Source organism: Alligator mississippiensis, chromosome 4, assembly GCF_030867095.1.
Source record: "Alligator mississippiensis isolate rAllMis1 chromosome 4, rAllMis1, whole genome shotgun sequence".
NCBI lineage: Eukaryota > Metazoa > Chordata > Crocodylia > Alligatoridae > Alligator > Alligator mississippiensis.
The window spans coordinates 146,164,258-146,187,697 of record NC_081827.1 but is presented as its reverse complement, the minus strand read 5'-3'; the positions used below and the strand labels follow the sequence as shown (position 1 = coordinate 146,187,697).

The window sequence follows — 23,440 nt, the reverse complement described above, 5'->3', positions numbered from 1 at the left end:
CAGCCTCTTCCAGCTGCCTCTGCTAAAAATACTCTCCCCCCCCCCGCCCCGCCCCGCCCCCGGAGAGCGGGTTACTGCGCGTGCGCAGCCCACAACCAATGGAAGGGAGCTTCCGCCTCCTCTGCCCACGTGGGAGTTAGGAACGGCTGCACTGGCGCACGTGGCGGCTGCGGCGGGAAGCAGCGGGCTGGGTGCTGGTGGCGAAGTGGCGCTGCTCGGCGGGGCGCGGTTCGGGGCGGAGCAGTGGCCGGAGCCGGGCGGCGGTGCAGGGGCCGGGCGCGCTGAGCCCCTTTCCCCGCTGCCCGCGGCTGCCGGGCTGGGCCGGGGGCAGGAGGCGCGGCGGGGCTCGCGCAGGCCCGCTCCGCTCCCGGGGCCGTGCTGCAGCCTGCCGCTCTGGAGGGCCCTCAGCGGGGCCCTGGCCCTGGCCCTGGCCCTGGCCGTGGTGGCGCTCCTGGCCGCGTGGCCCTGGCGGGTGGCTGGTGAGTCCCCCCGCGCTCCCGCCCTCTTGTGCTGCCGGTGGGTGGGATGGAGCCAGCCCCGGGGCCTGGGACTGTCTTTGCTGCTCCCTCTCGGGCTCCCTGGGGTGTTTGCCGTCCGTGCCCCTTCCTAGGGCCCTGTTGGCTTCCCCTTGGCCCAGCTCCATGGGCTGGAAAGCACTAATGAGATAAAGCCATCTTTTTCCTTCTCTAAGCAACTTTCTGTTGCTGCTGCTGCTTCTGAGGATGCTTCTGCTGAGGATGCTGCTGCTGCAGTGGCCCGAGGTTTCAGAAGTTAACTACTCCCAACTGGCACTTCCTAGACCCTGGGGGCTGGAGGTTTAGAGGAAAAAACCCTGTTCACTTTCCCTATCAGTATCCACTTTGTGCTGCTGTGTGTCACAGGCCTGTTGGGTGCACTCAGAGACTTGGGCATGTGGATGCTGCCTGATGACACTGCCCAGAGCTGTGACTGGATGAGGGATGGAAAGATGGCCCCACGAGTACCAGGGGTGCTCTTGGGCAGAGCCTCCTTCCTGGTTAGCTAGATGGCCAGCTTAGCTAGGGCTAAGAGGAGATTCGGCAGGAGGTCCCAGGACTTAGTGGAGCTATGGATAGGGAGTGCATAAACAAAAAGGTGCCGGGATTAGTGTAGCCAGAGCCTCAGCAAGGCCTTCCTGAGAAGGCAGTGAAGGGCCTGGTGCACTTGATAGGTGTGCCAGGATCTCCCTTTGCTCACAGAAGGAGTAGGTGTCAGTAGAGCAGATGCATGCTCATGGTGATGGCTCCATGGAGGAGCCACGCCTGTGTGACACAGGCTTATCTGCAATGCCATAGGGAAAATGCGGGCTTATGCCCATGAGAAAAAACTATAAGCCCTCCCTAAAGAGAGGAGCCATTAAAGACACAGTAACTAACTTTTGGGGACAAATAGAAAGAAAATAAGGAAGGGGATGAGGGTCACAGGTTAATAAGGGGTTCAGAAGGGGATGCCAAGCAGAACTTACTGGCCACCATACTCACCTGGGTCCACCCTGGCCAGAGTTCATTCCTGGAGATGGAGATGGCCATGTTGGTTAGATCCAGAAAGATGTTGACCAGGAGGTCCTGGAACATGGTGCGGCCACAGTGCCTAAAAGAAGGTGTGGGCAGAAGGTGCATCCAGAAACTCAGTAGGAGGCTCCAGACGAAGCTTCAACCTGGTGCACTCCAGGTAGGCCTGTGCCAGGGTCTTGCTCTGTTGGCAGAAGGGGCAGGTGTCAGGGGGTGTCCGTGAACTGCACCAGGTAAACATCCATGGGGACAGTAGAGGATCTGCCAGTATGCGACAAAGGTCTATTTATTGCCTAGGGACCCTGGGCCAGTGCCCACAAGGAAACACTATAAGCCTCCATTAGAAAGGGAGGCCATTGGATAGATAGCCGACTAAAGACATAGCAGGGACAGGAGTAAGGATCAGATGTTTAAAACTAGTGTGTCAAGGAGTGACACTGAGCAGAGGACACTGGATAGTGCCCACTTGTCCTCAAATGAGTCCAAGGAGCCAGTGGACACTATCCAGTGATACTCTGCCTGGAAATGGGATTTCACGAGTGAAGGGAAAGTGGCCTCACAGTTCCCAGGGACCCGTACGGCCAGAGCCTCCTTCCTGGTAATGTATATAGTAGCTTGACCAGAGCCAGGAGGAAGTTGATAGGGAGGTCCTGGAATTTGGTGTGGCCATGGACAGGGAGTGCATACATAAGCAGGTGAGGGGAATAGTGTAGCCAGACCCCCCACAAGAGATTCTGGAGGAAGTGGTGCAGGGGCTGCAGCCTGGCACACACCAGGTACGCATGTCCCAGCATCTCCCTCTGCTTACAGAAGTGGCAGGTGTTGGCGGTGTCCAGGAACCATGCCCAGTACATGCCCATGGCGACAGCTCTGTGGAGGAGCCTCCAGTGTGTGACAAAGAATGCTGGGCAAGGTAGACCTATGGTCGGACCCACTAAAAGGCAGTTCTTTTGTTTTTTTGGTTTGTGCTAGGACTTTTAATAGAATAACACTGTTAGATGCTAAAGTTCGTTCACTTCAGTTGGCCAGAGCAGAATAAGTTATGCCAGTAGGAACACTTTCATACCCATATAACTGCATCCACAATACGGAGCTTGTCATTTTAACTATGCTGCCAGATTTGAGGTAAAAACGCTCTTGGGAGTAGCCACTGCTAAAGTCTTATTACTTGTCTTACCAACGGCATTTGTGAAGGTATTCAAGGAAAGCTGATTATAACTGCCGAAATGGGAGCTGGCCCCAACCAGGACTTCAGCTGGCCTCCCTTTGGTTGTTGCTCAGAACAGGTTGGAACATTATCTCAGGAGGAAGTAAGGGTCTGAGAAAGTAATGGAAGACTGTTTTATGTTTCCTAGGAACATGCTGGGCTCTTGATGTGTCAGAAAAATGTGCAACCTGCCCAGAAGACTGGATCAGGTTGGATAGCAACATGACTGGAGGACGATGTTACTATTTTTCTAGTGAATCTAAGGTTTGGGGTACCAGTAGGGACATCTGTGGCTCACATAATGCCACTCTGGCTATGATAAAGGAGCCGCTAGTCCTGGTAAGAATATGACACTTCTTATGTCTGAATAATCTTATTTTAATGGTTTTACATTATATTCCTAGAAAGTAATGAGTCAAAGATATAAAAATTACAGCAATGAGCAGCTTGGTTCTTAACTCTGTATTATAGATAAGAAAATTGTTTGGCTTTTTAAATAACTTCTTCATTAAAAAAGCCCTGTGAGACGCAAAATATCAGGAATGGGTTTTGAAACATGAGGCCATACACTAGGTTAGTGAAACTTGCAGTGATAGAAGGGAGAGGCTGATGCAACGAAACAAGAGCCTGAGATGTACTGACTTCTAGAATTCTCTGAAGTTTCTTCCTGTGAAGCTGTTGCAGTTGCACCGACCTTTGGTGGCACTTTTGTAGAAGTGATTTAACTCAGGCATCTGCAAAATGTTCCAGCAGGAGAGGACTGGAATGACTCAGCTCAGACCTGAGGTAGGAAGGTATTAGAGCCCACCTGCCTCCACTGCACCTTCCTGCCATCTGGTTACAGCTTGGTGCAAGGAAAGCTTCCCCTCTGCCAGGGCTGTGGGCATCTGCCTGTGGTGTGGCACAGGGAGAGCCCCTGCTGCCGAACATCACCAAACCCCACATTTGTGGGTCAGATCCAAAGGCCCCATACGATCCAATCTGTGGGCCATATGTTGCGAACCCGATTTTAGCTTCTTGTGAATTGGATTGGAAATTGGTTCCAGATTGTTAAAGATCTTGTTTTATTGTTCCTCAAACTAGATTGAACTCCGGTTGATTATACATCAACATTTCATTTGTCAAGGGACTCGTGGTGGTGTGACTTGTCCCCCAATGGAGAAGTTGCGAGATTGGCATGTCTACCTGTCGCCCTTCAAAACAGGTTTAAAGAGTGGCTGAATGCACCATTGCTCTTCCACCAGTAGTAGCTAAAACACCATACATCCCAACATGTCTGGTGCTAAACAAGTGTCCATAAGTTCCCCTGACTCTCAGCTCTGAGAAAAGCACCCATTGGTTGTTCAAGTTGTGGATGGGTGACAGAATTTGCATTGAAGGGATTTTGGTGTGATTTGCTGCACAGCTCAGGCTCTTAAGTGCCTGCCTGAATTTTCACTACATTTGTGTTGCCACCACTGACTTGGACCTGGAGTTTCCACCGCCAACAGCTGCCATATATGCATACATGGTTGTCACCTTGCAGACCTTCTGGCCTAATGTGAACTTGTGCGGGAGATTGCTTTTTCCACTCAATGTCAGCAAATCATGATGGATGCCATGACTTCTTTTATCAATGCCAATAACAGTGGAGCCATATTTGTGGGGAAAAGCCTCATGTATATCTTCGTTGCCAGTGAATGGAGGATTCATGGCTACATCCAGATTCTAGTCTGACAGCAGCTGCTGCCCTGAAGATGTTTTGGCTGCAGGTTAACATGTTGTTGTCAGGCCCATGAGGGAGTGATTCCAAACTGCAGAATGACATTTCTGGGCCAGGGGTATAAGCAGCAGCTGGTGGGAATGAATCCTCATGGCCACTTGAGACAACAAGCAGTGGACTTCCATGTGTCCAAGAACACCTTCATGGAGATTCGTGCTGACCTTGTCTTACACATGCAGTAATAGACAGAGGTAATTTGGGTACCCTTATCCATGGAGAACTGAAAGAACTAAATTTAGTCTTTAAATGCAGTGCCCTTACATTCTGAAAAGTTTTGGAGCAGTACCTTGAATCTAAAAAACTTTGAGAACCACTGATATAGTGTGTGACTTGAGTTTCCCTGACTAGCCCATGGCTTATGAGCAGTAACCAATTACAAATGTTCCGTGTTCATACTACACTACTATTTTTTGCTAAGTACCACACACAGGTAAAGGTTGTGCTGATGATGTTCTGTGCATGGAGGAGTGGGAATTTGTTTCCTCCGCAGCATTAGCTGATCAGATCCTATTTTTATGTTGTTTCTTTGCTGGCATTTGCCATGACTAGGCATGATGTTGGCTTTGAGTTTCAGAAAAAATGTAACTCTTGCTTTACTTTCCCAGCATAGATTTTTAGTTGGAAGTTTATGGGGTGGTGCAGAGGGTTGAATTGGTTGATTCCATCTCTGTAAATGTTGCTTAGACTTGGATTACAATTAGGTTGTCAGCTGCCTGAAATCCAGTGGTTCTCAACCTGGAATCTAGTTTTGTACAACTCTTGAACACCTTGTTAGGTTGGCAGTAATGGATACATTTTTATTCCATTCAATTCGTCTGTAAAAGTTATTCCTACTATTCTGGCAGACTAAAGTGCATTAGACAGGAGATTTGGTGGAGAATGCTCCTGGAAGGTTAATATTTCTTCAATTTTATTTTTAAATTCCACATCAAACGCTTAAGACGACCGGAGTATTACTACTGGATTGGGTTGAGAAAAGGACCAATGGGACAGCAGTGGGAGGATGGATCATTGTTCACGGGTTACGTGTGAGTTTGTCATTTGTGACTGCCCAGTTGGCAGGAGCGTTGGCACATCTGTCTGATTGAACTGGGAAAGGAATAGTTGTTCCAAGGGTAGACATGGGGGACAAATTGCGTGCAGTTTCCTTTTAATTCATCAAGATGTTTAGCTTCAGGAAAAATCTATTGTTTTCTGATTTCTTCTGTCATACATGTTGTGTAAACTTAAGCCTGGGGTTATGGAGATTACTGGACATCCTAGCCTTCTACCACAATGCATCTTTAGGAAGTAACTTGCTAACTCATGTTTTTTTTGTTTTGTTTTGTTTTTTCCCTCCCCCACCCAGAATCTCATTGGAAAACGAAGGCCCAAGCCTGGATTGTGCCTACCTAAACGCAGAGAAATTGGTTGCTGTTGAATGTACATCTGTAAGGCACTGGATCTGTGTCAAAGAGCTGTACTGAGCCTCTTCCATTTTCTTTGAACGACTTAGCAAGAAACATAATGTAAACTTGCTCATGAAGTTCCTTGCATCCTGCTGCTATAGAAAATGTTGTTGATTTCAGAGAAATGTTGTGGATGGAGTTGTTCTGAGCCATGGAGGCTAAGTACTGCATGTGCAGGTTTGTTGCAGGATACCTGGGTGGCCTGAGGCTGATGTACCTTGCCTGTTGTGACTTAGTTCTTATGGACCTCCACACATTTTTGTTTCTAGATCAATGGTTCTCAAACTCATTAAATGACTCAAGGCACCACTTGGAAAATGCCAGCTCTTAGCCCCCTCTTATTTTTGGTGCATCCCCTTCCCTGCGAAACAAGTTATTCCCACTCGGGGTGGGCAGCTCCGTCTACAGCCTGTGACCCAGGGCCAAATTTGGAGCTGAGCAGCAGCCTGCCTCTAGGTTGGAAGTAGAATGCAAGATGTCTCCCTCCTTGCTGCCTCCCCCCCACACACACACACTGATGGGGGTGGGGGAGGAGGGCAGGCAGGAGGACAGACTTCATCTTGGATTCAAGTGAATAAGGTGTTTCCCAGTATGCTTCCTTGGTGACCTGTCCAGTGTCTGTATGCTTTCTTTTTGCATTTGAGGCATCCTAGAAGCTCCTTGCGTAGCCACATTTGTCTCGTACCATTCTTTTTACACTTTAATTTTGTCGGAACAGTTTCTTGTTAGGCTTCCAGTACTGTGCCCTTTAGAAGCTTCCAGCCCTCCTTGCACCTATATCCTTCATTCTTTGTTTCTATGGCACCATGCTTGTTAACCGCTTGAATTAACTGAAGTGTACTTTTTTTTTAAATCCAATGTCCTAGTTCTGCTGACCAAGCTTCCCCATCTCAGGATCTTTAATTCTATCATACCGTGATCACTTCCACCCAAGTTTTCCATCACCTTCAAATTTTCGACCAGTTTTCTTCGTCGGGACAAGATCCAAAATAGATGATCCCCTAGTTGTTTCTGGAACAGAAAAGTTCCCTCTACACAAACTAGAAAGCTGCTTGACATTTTATGTTTGGCTATATTAATCCAGCAGATGTCTGGAAAATTGAAGTCTCCCATCAGTACCATTTCATAACTTTTGAATAATTCTCACATCGTCAACAGTACCTCATCCACTTCTTCCTGATTTGGTGGATTATATCTGTAATATATCTCACTGTTATATTATTGCTGTACCTTTTATCTTCTCCCAAATACAGTTTGATCTACCTTCATTTTGAGCCAGGGAACAGGCCTATCTATTTTTGACATACAAGGTGTGGAAGAAATCAAACTTCGCGTTGTGGTTGTATTAGAATTGGCAGAGCCATCTAGGTTTATTTAAAGCTATACAAGTGATCACAAGGAAGGTTCTCAAAGGAACTCTGACCTCTACAAGTTTACAAGTGTATTTATACTTTAGACAGCGAGAAAAGATGCAGGGTTCAGACAAAGCAACCTTGAGAGAAACAGAAAGCTGTTGATCATTCGTTTGTCCACGCGTAAGCTGTTACTTTTTCAGCAAACACGTTGTGTTTTGGGAACAGCTATCAGTGTTGTGGTTGGTTTTTGGGTTTTTTTGGTTCCTGGAAAGGAGGAGGTTAACATTTGCACACAGACAAAACAAGGCATGAAGGTTTTTCCTTACCGTAGAACACTTTAAAACACATAGCATCAGCATCTTTTTCAGGAACTAGGTAGAGCCCTTCTTCCTTTCCCGAAGGGCATAGTGGTGTCGTTGGGGTACATTTTTTCCGTTCTGTAGTGGTAAATCCTCTTTGCTCTGTAGTGACAAATCCTCTTCGCCAGTAGGCGCTTGGCTCACTACTGGTCTTGAGCTATCTTGTTGGCAGGTGCTAAGCTCACTACCAGTCTCTGGAGGCTGATTAGAAGGTTGATATAGAGGAGACTCTAAGTCTAACGGGGCTGATGTTTTCTTAGGGTGTGAAGCATGGATCCATGTTTGGAGTCCTTGACACTTTATTGCAGTGTTGGTTGTCAGGAGTAGCTGGAATGGGCCTTTCCAGCGATGACTTCTGTTGATGGACTTTTACATAAACCCAGTCACCAGACAGGATGGAATGGCATGGCTCATCTGGTTCCTTGGGGAGAGTTGCTTGTACCTGTGAATGAAAAGCCTTAACACAATTCATTAGTGCCGTACAGTAGTCAAGAATAGTATCATCAAGTAAATGCATATTGCAAAAGTGGGAGGCAACAGGTGGTGAGGCGGGGATCCTCATGGGTCTTCCTATCAGGATTTCATGTGGGCTAAGTCCGGTCTTTCGATTGACAGTAGATCTCATACTCATAAGGGCTATGGGAAGTGCATCTGGCCATTTTGAGTGAGTTTCAGCACAAATTTTGGCCAGTTTATTTTTTTTTAAATGACATTTTGGCCTGTGGATGGTACGGGCAATGAAAGTCCTGCAAATCCAGCAAAACTTTGCAGACTTCTTTCATTACTTGCCCAGTAAAATGAGTTCCTCCATCGGAGTTTATGGATAAAGGGATACTAAACCTTGGAATAAAGTCTCCGAGCAACTTTTTGCTCACAGTGATGGTATCAGCTTTTGCACATGGGTAGGCTTCTACCCATCCAGAGAACATACATACAATAACAAGAACATATTCATAAGAACAACATTTCTGCATTTGAATAAAATCTATTTGTAAATTTACAAACGGCCCCCAAGGTGGGGGATGTGCTGCTTTTTTTTTGTTTTTACAGGCTTTCCTACATTATGGGCTTGACAAATAGGGCAGGTATAACAGTATTGTTGAACCACAGATGAAAAAGTTTGGAGCAAATCAATTAAGCTTAACAGCTTCTATCATCCTCCCTTTGCTCACGTGTGCTATGCTGTGGTGTATGCAAGCAAGATAGGGAAGAAGGACCGTTGGGGCAACCAGGTGGCCATCCGGGGAACGGCACAAATGGTCAGGGTGTAACAAACACCCAGCCAGTCTCCACATATTTTTCTGGTTCTGGAGCCTGATCTTGGAGGAGGGCAATGTCATGAAGACTTGCCAATGGAGACTGGTTAGTTGAGATAGACAAAAACACAGGTGTAGCCTGAGGAGTGGAAATAGCCACAGCTTTGGCAGCGGAGTCTGCCAGAGCATTCCCACGTGTAACATCATCATACGGTTTCTGGTGAGCTTGGCATTTAATAATAGCAACAGCAGGAGGTAACTAAAGCATTTAACAAGGCATTTACATATGGACCCTTACTAATTTTGGCACCTCCTGACGTGACGAAGCCTCTTTGCTTCCAAAGTTGACCATAACCGTGTACAATACCAAAGGCATAGCGAGAATCAGTGTAAATATTAACGGGTACCATAGGCTAGGGTGCAAGCCCTGGTAAGGGCCACAAGCTCAGCAGCTTGAGCTGAATACACATTGGGCAAGTGATGGCTTTATATAACATCATATTGGGAACATACTGCATATCCTGCAACAAGAGAACCTTTTCAGTTTCTTTGACATGATCCATCAACATAAAATACTAGATTTGGGTTTTGTTTCTAGTGGGTTATGGAATAGAGAAAATCTCACACAAGTTACTGATTCACAATTCATACAGCACAATTTTATTTTAAAATTCTTTGCTACACATATAACACTGCTTAGCTTTAAGAAATACCACAAACATTAAGAACACAATAACTACATATATCAGAAACAATGCTCCAAATGTACTTCCTTCTCAAACAATGCTATAAGAATTAGTATTACAAAACAACTACAATTACAACTCAAAGTTAAATTTGAATCAATACTATTATTTTCATAATACACTTACAATCCTAGAATTCCGAGAAGCCAAACACCTAAATATGCTTTCATTCCTCAGTAGTACAATTTAATGGGTTGGCCTCAGTAGTACGGCTCAATGGGCTCGCCTCAGCAATACGATTCAATGGGCTGGCCTCAATACTGATAGGACTAAGTCCCCTTCAGTCCCTTTCGGGTGCTCCGCGGCTTCAGCATGAACTAAGAGATTTGTGTTCACGGAGAGAGTGGTTCAGGTGATCAGTCTGATCCGGCCTACGCTTGCGATTCTTCCTTTGTTGTTCTGCAAGTGAGGTTACCTCCAAATTGGAACAGTAGGTTACAGTTTTTATTGAGTGAGTTGCCGTCTTGGGCCCCTTCTACCCAAACCTGTCGCTGCTCCCAAATTTGGGCTCAGATCTTACTTAACAGATTCTTTTGCTTGGTAATTAGTTTTTTTTGTTGATCATTTTAATTACTTTGAGGAATTTCCTTTCTTTCCAGTCTTTTCAAAGGCTCCTAGGGTTTGATTTCTCGGAATGTGGGATGTTTGCTTAAGGGTCATTTTTATGTTAACCGTTAAAGGCCTCTAAAGATAAAATTCAAAAGTTAAGACTTTGAGGAAAGTCAGGACCTTCCACACGTAGACCAAAACAATGGCCTAGATAAGATGAATCTTGTCTTCTTCCTAAACTGGCTAATGGGCAACTATTATAAACATTCAAATATTACATTCAATATGACAGGTTTTGCAAGGGGATGTCCTTTAGATCAGTGCAGGGCATTGTTAGGTGGGCAGTAACAGCAATACAATCATGGGGTTTACCATCTGAAGGAGTAGGCTTGACTATAGAGGCATAGCCAAGTATCCACTGGCAGCAGTAGCCAGCCATGCCTAGGAAAGTACGCATTTGGGATACAGTAGTTAGTCTAGGGGTTTTAAGAATAGTTTCTATCCTGGAAGAAGAAAGCAGTCGTTCTCCAGCCGAAATATCATGACCCAAATAGTGGACACGAGGGAGACAAAGTTGTAGATTTCTTTAGATGCCTTATGGCCTTTTAGGGCAAGAGAGGTGAGGAGAGTTAAAGCCTGTAAAGCTGATTCTTTAAGGGAGGTAGATGCCAAGAGCAGATCATCAACATACTGCACAAGCACAGAATTTTCTTTAAATATGATGTCATCTAAATCCTCCAGAAGTTGAGAAAAAAGAGAAGGGGATTCAGTATAGCCTTGGGGCAATTGAGTCCAGGTATACTGAAGTCCCTGATAGGTGAATGCAAAGAGAAACTGGCTATCAAGGTGTATAGGGATAGAGAAAAATGCAGAACACAAGTCAACAACAGTAAAAATAACAGGCATTAGGAGGAGTACAGGACAAGATAGTGGCTGGATTTAATCTAATTTTTACAAGCTGGGCAGTATGGATTTGCCCTACTTAATTAGCATGTTGAGACCAGAGAAACAGAGGGACAGCCTTTATGATTTCCTCTTGTAACACAGAAAGATTAGGGGACTCAGGCGGTGAGCTAGCTAGGGTAGCAAGCACAGCCATTTCATTAACACAGGGAACATCTAAATAAACACCATTTGGAGAACAATAAATAGTACAGCTGAGCTTACAAAGCAAATCTCTGCCCAACAAATGAACAGGAGAACAAGGACTGAGCAGAAAAGCATGTTGAACAGAAGCAGGGCTAAAAGAAACATGTAAGGGTTGGGAAACAGGATGAGGACTATCTGATTTGAAATTCCTACAGCGTTTACAACAGCAGAGGAGAGGGGAGTTGTAGAAAATTCTTCAGCTCGGAGAGTAGAGCGACTTGTGCTGGTATCTACTAAACATTTTGTAGGAGTGCCACTTATTAAACAGGAAACAAAGGGATCCTCTTGATTAAGTGAGAGAAGCGGGACTGTGATGATGTTATCATTCCTCAGGCTGTTCTTAACAGGAAGCTTCTTGGTTCGGGACAGAAAATTGAGTGAGAGGAGGTGGTGGCTGGTTAAATGTCATCCCTGGCTGGCCAGGCCGGTGAGGACATGGAGCCTTCCAGTGTCCTGGTTGGCCACAATAATAACAACTGTCATTATTTTGGGACTGAAATTCTCGTCCCATCCCACGACCATGTCCCCTGCCTCTGAATTGTCCTCGACAGAAACCTCGGCTTCTACCTCTGCCTAAAGTCTGTATTTGTAAAGACATTAGCTTAGTTTCTGTGGATTCCTTTTTCTTGGCAGGCTGTACAGTGATTAGCAACGGTGACTATTTCTGTAAGCGTCTTAGTCTGCCCACCTACAGCAATTGTACGTAGATGTTCCTGGACTTTAGAAAGAAGTCCTTGGACAAAAGCGGCGGCAACTGCTTCTGGGGCAGTTTCAGCTTCATCTTCAATGCTAGAATGTCTTTCAAATATGAGTTTCAAGCGATCCATGTAGTCTGCTGGGGATTCTTCTCTGTTTTGCTTACAGTTATTTATTTTGGCCCAGTCAGTTTTCCTGGGGTAGATTTTAAGCACGGACTCAAGAAGGCATTCTCGGGCACTTACTAAGCGACCTCCCATTCCGGGGTCTTGAGAAGGCCAATTAGACTGTGCAATGAGGTGGTTACGGACCTCAGAGGGCAGAACATTTCTCATTAATTGGTTTAAATCTGCCCATGTTGGTTCATAACAATTGATTACAGTTTCCAATTCCTCTCTAAACTTCTGGGGTTCTTCCCTGATATTGGGGAATTGCTTAACAGGGTTTAGGAGATCTCCTGGGACTGGTATGGGGGTAGCACACTAAAAAATCAATTATGTCTTCTACAGATTCATTCTCAGTCAATTGTGGATAAAGTTGTGTTGGTGCTGATAATGTTGTTGATGGGGGATCCCCTATTGGTGCATTTTTCTGTTTTATTTCCTTTATCTGAGATTTTAGTTTTTCTTGGGAGTCCTTAAGGCTCTGAACTTGAGATTCTTGACGTCTTTTGGAAGCTTCTGTATACTAATCAAAAAATGTTTCCCACTGAGTCTGGTGTTTTACTGCCTCTTGACTCAAAGGCTCCGCGGAGATGAAAGATTACTTAAATCAAATGTTCCCTCCAGGGGAAACTGCAAGCTAGAATCATCTCTGGTATACCCATTCCATTTGTCTAGAAACGTACAACTTTTATGGCCATAGTGTGTGTACATGTACAATGCTGGAGTCCCTTTTTGCGGAGCGGGTACGTCTTTAGACCCTCCGCTCCCCATGTCTTTAACTTCAATTCACACAGGTCTTTCACACAGGAGAGAGGCTTATTGAGGGTGTCCGGTCAGGTTGTGAGATTTGCTAGTTGCACAGGAATGCTGTGGCTAATGTCTATAGCACCGGCACACAGCACAGTAACTCGCTGTTAGACACAGCTCATTCATGAGAGTGGGGGTAGGGAAAATTCGTCACACAACCCTGATCTCCTTCAGTTGAAGAGTTTCCACCTTGCACCCTTGCTTTCGAAGAGCACACAGAACAAGTACAGCCGCCCCGAGGACGCCAAACAAGGTTTCCACTCCTAGCTTCAGAAAGACCTCATAGTTCTTTACAGAACTTAATTCACCCGGGGAAACACATTCATTGACAACAGCAACACAGTTTCAAACTCTTTTCTACTCACAGTTCCTACTTACATAGCGGGTCTGACAATTCTGGCAGCAAAAGGGTTGGGTAGGGTAAGCCTCAAGCAGTGAACAGGAAGACACACACAGGCAGTCTCTCACTGAAAAGCCCCAACAGAGATTTCAAAAGGTCTCTTACCTTAGTTTGGCACTGGGGCATCAGTGAGGAGATGGTCTGTATCTCAACTGATCACTACAGGCATCTCTATCCGAGTCATGGCACCAAATTGTGAAAGAAATCAAACTTTGCGTTGTGGTTGTATTAGAATTGGCAGAGCCATCTAGGTTTATTTAAAGCTATACAAGTGATCACAAGGAGAGTTCTCAAAGGAACTCTGACCTCTACAAGTTTACAAGTGTATTTATACTTCAGACAGTGAGAAAAGATGCAGGGTTCAGACAAAGCAACCTTGAGAGAAACAGAAAGATGTTGATCATTCATTTGTCACACGTAAGCTGTTTACTTTTTCAACAAACACGTTGTGTTTTGGGAACAGCTATCAGTGTTGTGTTTTCTTTTTGTTTTTGGGTCCTGGAAAGGAGGAGGTTAACAGCTGCACACAGACAAAACAAGGCATGAAGGTTTTTCCTTATCTTAGAACATTTTAAAACACATAGCATCAGCATCTTTTTCTCTTCTTTTTCTCTCTCTTAGTCAAGTAAGAGGCCTGGTTAAACTTATTTCCACAAAGGCAATGCCACCACCTTTTCTCTGAACCCTGTCCTTTTAGGGCTCTGCGAAATTTCACCGGGTGTTTCATTTTGACATTATTTCGACTCGTTTCAAGCTCAAAACAGTGAAATTGAAATTAAATGAAAGACTTAGAAACAAAATGAGGACACTCAAAACATTTTGAAAGTTTTGAGTTGCAAAGCTGGGCTTGCTTGCAGGGAAACAAAGTAAGGAGAGGGAGGGGGTAGAGTGGAGGAGGACTGCTCTGATGTTGTCGTGTAGCTGGCCAGAGACTGTGATCCTTCCCTGAGGTCCCTTCCAATCCCAGTGCTCTGGGGTAGGCATGGAAAAACAGCTGTACTTTAACACACACACACACACACACACACACAGTCATACATGTCACGAGTTTTGCTCGTCAGCAGCTTCAGGTTCAGTTTTCCAGAAACCCCTGTATCTATCGCCTTGGAAGTTGGCAGGCATCATGGCCTGCCCCTTTTGTGAAGGGGTTATGAAACGGAAGTCAAAATGAAACGGTGCTGTTTCGCATAGCCCTACTATCCTTCTGAAACAGTGTTGGCATTCCAGTCATAAGAGCCATCCCACCAATCGAACCATAGTTTTATCTCCAGCTGTGATTTTTAGCTCATTTTGCTTGTTGTCCATACGTCTTGCTTTTGCACTCTTGATAGAGTCCTCATCCTGAGACTGTCTGTCCATTGTCCAAAGAATCCAAAGCTTTCATGTTGACACCACCCTCTTAGCCACATGCTTACTTCCATCACAATACAAGGCACTCCCTCTCAGAACTTTAGATGGGATTTAAAGAGCATTGTTGGGAAAAACTCAGGGAGTTGAAATGACTTGGTTAGCTTCTTTAATGTGCTGTTATTCATAGCAGCATTCCTCATCTGCCATTTGGAGTCCCCACATGAGCCAGAGAACTTTGTTGCAGAATTTTATTTCCTATTGACTTGGGCCTCTACGTTTTAATTGTTTTTCTGGACCTGTTTATGTTAAATGTTTTATCCTTCCTCTTTCCAGGATTTCATTCTAAACCTCTTCTATAATGTGATGCTGTGTTACAATAGCAGAGCTCTGGGTTTATCTTGTGAGCCTTATGTAGGTGTTTTCTTTCCTACAAGCACTCATATTGCACAACACCCTAGTTGAGAACCACTTTGTTAGACCAGGGGTGACAAAGATGTAGTCCATGAGCTGGATCCAGCATGCCAAGCCATATTGTCCAGCTCGCACGATTCCCCACGGGTGTGGAGATTAGGCACCAGGAGGACTGGTATTAATTGCCAGAGTTCCTGGAGCTACAGTAGTTAATGTTGCTATTGCTTGTGCTGCTCCAAAATTTGTAATTTCCCAATCCCATGGGCAGATGACCCCACTCACATGCTGGAATGGCCCATGGGGCTGTATGAATTGAGCACCACTATATTAGACTGTTTGGCAAAGACACTAGAAGCTGTAACCTCATTGCTTAGACAAGTCAGGAAATTGTCCTAAACCTAAAAGCAAGGTACTCTGTGTGCATTGGATTCCCAAACTGCACAATAAGGATGACTGAAAACGCACAAGGTAAAAGGACACACAGTACCTTTGTGTCTCTTCTAAAGAACTTATCCTCTGGCAAGACCAGTCCTTTGCACTTCACTTTTAAGTATTTAAATATTTGATGTCTGAATTTTTAACATGGACTATTTTAACTATATCTTTTGTGTTGGATAAGTAGGTCACATTCTCTAGGTGCATCTACAAAAGGCATTTACTGTATAGCTGCCTAATTAGCTTGGCAGTAAATATCTCTGCATCTACATGTGCAACCTTTTTAGGTTGTAACAAAGTACTAAACGCTGTGGAAGGTTAGTATTAGTACTTGTAAATACAAGTACTATCTTGTGGCAGAGGTTTTTTTGGATGTGTTCAAATCAGCAGGTCCTGACGATCTCCACCCCAGAGTGTTGAGAGACTTAGCAGAGGTCATTGCGGGAACCCTGGCACAGCTTTACGAGCACTCATGGTGCTCTGGCGAGGTGCCAGAGGACTGGAAAAGGGCCAAAGTGGTCCCCATTTTCAAAAAAGGGAAGGAGGACCCAGGAAATTGTAGGCCTGTTAGTCTTACCTCGGTCCTGGGGAAGCTCTTTGAGAAAATTATCCAGGTGCACATCTGCGAGGGGTAAGCAGAGGAGTGTATGCTTAGGGGCAACCAACATGGGTTCATTAGAGGCAGGTCCTGTCAGATCAACCTGGTGGCCTTCTACGACCAGGTCACAAAGTCCTTGGATGCAGGTGTCGCGGTGGACATAGTCTTTCTTGGACTTTAGGAAGGCCTTCGCCACTGTCTCTCACCCCATTCTCATTAAAAAAACTAGGAAACTGTTGTGTCGATGCCTACACAGTCAGATGGATCATCAATTGGCTAGAAGGCCGCACCCAGAGAGTGGTGGTAGATGGGTCATTTTCGACCTGGAGGGATGTGGGCAGTGGGGTCCCCCAGGGCTCGTTCCTCGGGCCCGCACTGTTCAATATCTTCATCAGTGACTTGGATGAAGGGGTGAAAAGCACCTTGTTCAAATTCGCAGATGACACTATGACGTGGGGAGAAGTGGGCAAGCTAGAAGGGAGGCACAGGCTGCAATTAGATCTGGACAGGTCACAGGGGTGGGCAGATGAGAATAAGATGGGATTAAGTACTAACAAGTGGAGGGTGTTGCACCTAGGGAGAAAGAACCAGCAGCATACCTACAGGCTGGGGAACTGCCTTCTCATCAGATTTTCATAGATTTCATACACGTTAGGGCTGGAAGGGACCTCGGAAGATCATCGAGTCCAGCCCCCTGCCCAAAGGGCAGGACGTCAGCTGGGGTCTTAGGATCCCAGCAAGATAAGCATCCAGTTTCATCTTGAAGGTGTTCAATGAAGGCGCTTGAACAACCTCCGGCGGCAGGCTGTTCCAGACCTTGGGGGCTCGGACAGTAAAGAAATTCTTCCTTATGTCCAGCCTGAAACGATCTTGTAGTAGTTTGTGACCATTCGTCCTCGTCATCCCTTGGGGCGCTCTGGTGAACAAACGTTCCCCCAGATACTGGTGATCACCCCTGATAAACTTGTAGGTGGCCATCAGATCACCCCTGAGCCTGCGCTTTTCCAGGCTAAAGAGCCCCAGGGCTCTCAGCCTGTCATCGTAGGGTCTGCTTCCCTGACCCCTGATCATGCGCGTGGCTCTTCTCTGGACTCTCTCAAGCTTCTCCACATCCTTTTTGAATTGTGGAGCCCAAAACTGGACGCAGTACTCCAGCTGCGGCCTCACAAAGGCCGAGTACAGGGGGAGAATGACGTCCCGGGATTTGCTTGAGAAGCATCTATGGATGCAAGCCAGCGTTTTGGTCGCTTTACTAGCCGCAGCATCGCATTGCAGGCTCATGTTCATCTTGTGATCAATGATGACCCCCAAGTCTCTTTCTTCCATAGTGCTAACCAACATAGCACTGCCTAGCCTATAAGGATGCTGCGGGTTTTTCTTCCCAAGGTGGAGAACCTTGCATTTATCGGCATTGAACACCATCAGATTTTCATCTGCCCACTTGCTGAGCCTGTCCAGGTCAGCCTGGATCACCCGCCTGTCTTCTGGCGTGGATGCTTTGCCCCAAAGTTTGGTGTCATTGGTGAACTTGGCCAGTCCGCTTCTGACTCCAGTGTCCACATCATTAATGAAGATGTTGAACAGTATGGGTCCAAGGACAGAGCCCTGGGGGACCCCACTGGTCACAGGACACCACGATGAGTGACTTCCATCAATTACTACCCTCTGGGTCCGACCCCGGAGCCAATTTTCCAGCCAGTGGATCGTGGGGGACCCAAGGCGACAATTGGCCAGTTTCTCCAAGAGACGATCATGGGACACCAGATCGAAGGCTTTTTTGAAGTCAAGATATATGATATCAATCTCATCTCCCTTGTCCAGGTGATAGGTCACCTGGTCATAGAAGGAAATGAGATTGGTCAAGCAAGACCTACCCGCAACAAATCCGTGCTGGCTATCCCTTAAGATGTTGGCGTCGGCCAGTCCATTAAGGATGGCCTCCTTAATAAACTTTTCTAAGATCTTCCCCGGGATAGAAGTCAGGCTGATGGGCCTATAGTTAGCCGGATCCACTTTCCTCCCTTTCTTGAAGATAGGCACCACGTTGGCCTTCTTCCAGTCTTCGGGCACTACACCAGAGCGCCAAGAGTTTTCAAAGATCCGCGCTAGAGGCTGGGCTATGATGCTCGCCAGCTCCTTGAGTACCCTGGGGTGAAGATTGTCAGGGCCGGCTGACTTGAAGGTATCCAGCTTCTCAAGATGTTCCTTCACAAAGTCAGCATTAATGGAGGGCAGGGGATCACCCTCACCCGGACTTCCCGGCCCTGTAGCAGGCACAGGCGTCCCATGGGGCTGATGAAAGACCGACGCAAAGTACCTATTTAATAGGTTGGCTTTTTCCTGGGCGTCAGTTGTCAGTTGCCCCATCTGGTTCAGCAGGGGTCCAACGTTGCCCCTGCTTTTCCTCCGGCTCCCCACATATCTGAAAAAGGACTTTTTATTGTCCTTGATGCTCAAAGCTAGCTGGAGTTCAGTTGCAGCCTTGGCTTTCCTGGTCTGCTCCCTACAGGACCGGACCAGTGCAGAATAATCCTCCTTGGAGGTGACTCCCATCCTCCATCCTTTGTAGGCCTTTCTTTTTAGCCTCAGGAGGTCTGCTAGGTCCCTGGAGAGCCAGGGGGGCTGCTGTGCCCTCTTGCTGCCTTTCCTCCGAGATGGAATAGACTTAGTTTGTGCATTGAGGATCGCTCCCTTGAGGAGCAACCACTCTTCTTGAACTCCCCTCTCCCTGCGGTGAGGTCCCTTAGGGCCTCACTGACAAGCCTCCTGAGCTTGTCAAAGTCGGCTTTCCTGAAGTCAAGGACTTGCGTGTTGCTGACTGACTTGCCAGCTTTTCGGCAGATGGTGAAGGTGATCAGCTCGTGGTCGCTGTCACCCAGCTTCCCATCGATCACTAGGTCGCCGACTAGGTCCTCCCCAGTAGCCAGCACCAGGTCGAGCAGCGCTTTGCCTCTCGTTGGCCCATAGACTTCTTGAGTCAGGTAGAGGTCACCCACGCACGAGAGGAAGCTCTGCGACCGCTCAGATTTTGCTGAGCGATCCTCCCACGAGATGTCTGGGTAATTGAAGTCACCCATGACAACCATGGTCCTGGAGCAAGCTGCCTCAGCCAGTTCCTGGGCAAACTCCTGGTCTAGCTCAGGACTTTGGGTGGGAGGTCTGTAATAGACTCCCACCATTGTGTCCCCTGTGCCGTGTTCCCCACGGATTTTAACCCAGAGGGTCTCCAGCCGTCCACCCTGGTCGCCAATATCGGCTTGCAGGGACACGTAGCTTTCCTTAACATAGAGAGCTACACCCCCGCCCCTTTTCTCTACACGATCCCTCCTGTACAGGGTATAGCCATCTATCCCCGTGGTCCAGTCATGGGTGGAGTCCCACCAGGTCTCCGTTATCCCTATGACATCGTAATTGTTTGCACTGAGCAGGAGGATGAGCTCCTCCTGCTTATTCCCCAAGCTCCTGGCATTTGTATACAGGCAGGCAAGCGCCCCCTGGGGGGCTCCTTCCTTGCCCACAGATTTTACCAGGGCTGGGGCTGGGGCGGGCTCCCTTAAGTGCCATGATCCGCTGGCTTTGCAAGATTTGCTCAGCGGGCCAGCAGTGGCGGTCGTGCCCCCGTCCCCCAGCGGGCTTAGTTTAAAGCCCGGTGGAGCAGGTCAGCCAGTCTGGCTGAGAAGAGCCTCCTCCCTAGGGGAGAGAGGTGGAAACCATCTCTTCCCAGCAGCTCGCTGCCTCTCTCGCCAAAGAGCGGGCTGTGGTTATGAAAGCCAAAGCCTTCCTGATGACACCAGCGCTGCAGTCTTTGGTTGACCACATAGATCCTCCTGTCCCTTCTCAGCCCATAGCCTGAGACTGGGAGGATCGACGAGAACACCACCTGTGCCCCCAGACCCTTAAGCCCCGCTCCCAAATCCCACACAGCACAGAGGCAGAAAAGGATCTTGGAGTCATTATAGACCCCAAGATGAACATGGGCTGCCAATGTGGGGATGCAGTCAGGAAGGCTAACCGCACCTTGTCATGCATCCACAGATGCATCACAGGCAGGTCCAAGGAGGTGATCCTTCCCCTCTATATGACATTGGTCAGGCTGCAGTTGGAGTACTGCGTCCAGTTCTGGGCACTGCACTTCAGGAGGGATGTGGACAACATGGAGAGGGTCCAGAGGAGGGCCACTTGCATGATCAGGGGGCAGCAGGGCAAGCCTATGAGGAGAGGCTACGAGACATGAACCTGTTCAGCCTCCACAAGAGAAGGCTGAGAGGGGATGTAGTGGCTGTCTATCAGCTGGCCAAGGGAGACCAGCAGGCAATGGAAGAGTCCCTTTTCCCCCCCAAGCACTACTGGGAGTAACAAGGAACAAGGAATAATGACCATGACAGAGAGTGGATTCAGGCTAGATATAAGGAGGCACTACTTCACAGTCAGGGTGGCTAGGATCTGGAACCAACTTTCAAGGGAAGTGGTGCTCGCTCCTACCTTGGGGGTCTTCAAAAAGAGGCTAAACAGTCACCTAGCCGGGGTCATTTGACCCCAGCATTCTTTCCTGCCCATTGCAGGAGGTCGGACTTGATCTGCTCCGGTCCCTTCCACCCCTACCAACTATAAAACTATGAAACCTGGTGGCCTTCTACGACCAGGTCACAAAAGCCTTAGACACAGGTGACGTGTTGAGCGTAGTCTTTCTGGACTCTAGGAAGTCCTTTGACACTGTATCTCACCCATTCTCATTAAAAAACTAGGCGACTTTGGTGTCGATGCCTACATGGTCAGATGGGTTGCTAATTGCCTGGAGAGCTGCATCCAGAGGGTGGTGGTGGACAGGTCATTTTTGACCTGGAGGGATGTGGGTAGTGGGGTTTCCTAGGGCTCAGTCCTTGGGCCCGCACTGTTCAACCTTTTCATCAATGACTTGGATGAGGGGGTGAAAAGCACCTTGTTCAAATTTGCAGACGACACTAAGATGTGGGGAGAAGTGGGCACACTAGAGAAGAGCGACAGGCTGCAATCAGATCTGGACAGGTTACAGGGCTGGGTGGATGAGAACAGGATGGGTTTCAATACAGACAAGGGCAAGGTACTGCACCTGGGGAGGAAGAACTAGCAGCATACCTACAGGCTGGGGAGCTCCCTTCTCATCAGCACAGAGGCAGAAAAGGATCTTGGAGTCGTTGACTCCAAGGTGAATATGGGCCGACAATGTGGGGACGCAGTCAGGAAGGCTAACCGCACCCCTTCGTGGAGCACACCCACTAGCCTGGGGGTAACACTGCCACCACCCAGGGATGGGCTTGATTCTGGCTCTGTGCACCCTGGGAAACACAGGCCTAGTAGCCCTTGAGGGTACTTGACCCACTTCAAGTACTTGGGGGTGCTTCTCTCAGTCAGAAGCACAAGTAATGGTCTCCCTTAGTCAGCTGAACCAAGGGGACCTCAAGACAATCTAGACCCACTCCCATGCTAGGTACAAAGGAGAACTTTATTGGTTACAAGGGGTAGGTTTGGAATAGGGTACAGGGTAGACCAATATCAGAGAGCAAACTGGCATGGCTGGGTAGCTGTTGATCACGCATCTGAGTTACTGCAAGCTATATATCTAGTTAGATCTCAGGTACCTTACTCACAAATATCATCCAGAGGCAGGTGGCGATTCCGTCTGGAGGCGGCAGTTCCTTGATCATGAGTTTTGAGAGAGAGAGCAAGTTCCAGATGGTCCAGCTTCTCTCTCTCTGAGTCTTCCTCATGGCTGCTGCCTCTTCCTCCTGGGCAGTCCTTAACTTATATAGCCCTTTTGACCTCGTTTACCTGGTCTAATGGAGGCCAGCACCTGTTGGGTGTCAGCCAACCAATTTGAAATGCATCACTAATTGCTGGGCAGACTGGTAGTTCCTAGCTTCCCAGGGAGTCCAAGCCCCTCACCCAGGTATGTGATGCCAGTCACGTGGGCAGAGGGAGTAGGTTTCCCCTCTCCCTCAGGAATGTACCCAGCTCAGGTTACCTAAAGAGATAGGGTAAGGTGTGTACCCTCTGCAGGGCCCATCTGAACCAAATTGTCACAGAGCAGAGTTTTTGGGAAGAAACGGAGGTGGCCTTCTGCCACACGGACAGCATCAAGAGGGTCTAGAGGGGGGCCACTCGCATGATCAGGGGGCAGCAAGGCAGGCCCTACAAGGAGAGGCTACAGGACTTGAACCTGCTCAGCTTCCACAAGAGAAGGCTGAGAGGGGATCTGGTGACTGCCTATAAATTGACCAAGGGGGACCAGCAGGCAATGGGAGAGTCCCTGCTCCCCCGAGCACTACAGGGAGTAACAAGGAATAATGGCTATAAGTTGATGGAGAGTAGATTCAGGCTAGAAATCAGGAGGCACTACTTCACTGTCAGGGTGGCTAGGATCTGGAACCAACTTCCAAGGGAAGTGGTGCTGGCTCCTACCCTGGGGGTCTTCAAAAGGAGGTTAGATAATCACCTTGCCGGGGTCGTCTGACCCCAGCACTCTTTCCTGCCGTGGCAGGGGGTCGGACTTGATGATCTGCTCAGGTCCCTTCTGACCCTACCAACTGTGAAACTGTGACATAGAAGATGATCAGAGAGCTAGCTTTTTCTAATAATCCTGTAGGGGAGAAAACATTTAGATTTGAAAGGGGTGCGTGTAGTAAAAAGGAAAAATGTACTGTTGGGTTCCAGGACATGGGTATACATAAGTTAACATGAAATTATGTGCTTATTTTTGTCTCGGTTTATGTTTCTGTGGTTTTTAAAAATGCTTTATTATTTCAAGTAATGGAATAAAGATTGGCTTATAACAGTCTTGCCGTGACTATAATCTTTTTCCACTAGGTGTTTTCTAGTCAGTTTGTGGGAATTGCTGGACAAAAGGGTATAGTAGCAACACTCCTGACTTTGTGGGCAAGGCCACAGAACTACTTCCAGCCCAAATGATGCTACTGCCTCTGAAAAAGTGCTGCCAGTGAGGATAGGGGAGCTGCCAGGTACCTAGCACTCCTGAAAATCAGGCAGATGCTTAAATATGGATGGACCTAATATCAGGACCCTACTGTATCTCTGTATAGGTATAGTCTGGGGTTCAAAATATAACATGACCTCTTCATAAGGGAGTCAGAATACTGATGTTTGATTATAAGCATTTACATCAAATTCTGCTGCATGCTCTGTAATGCCAGGAGCCCGTTGTTATAAGCTAGGGGCTAGAGAT

At 47.4% G+C, this 23,440-nt stretch overlaps 1 non-coding gene across 1 annotated transcript; it reads left to right on the top strand.

The window, feature by feature from the left end:
- The first annotated feature begins 100 nt into the window (after positions 1–100).
- LOC109285359 (uncharacterized) lies at positions 101–23,032 on the top strand. The gene is made up of 4 exons (XR_009461897.1): positions 101–479; positions 2,885–3,075; positions 3,820–4,689; positions 5,847–23,032. It is a non-coding gene; the product is annotated as an uncharacterized LOC109285359 (transcript).
- Positions 23,033–23,440: the final 408 nt, after the last annotated feature.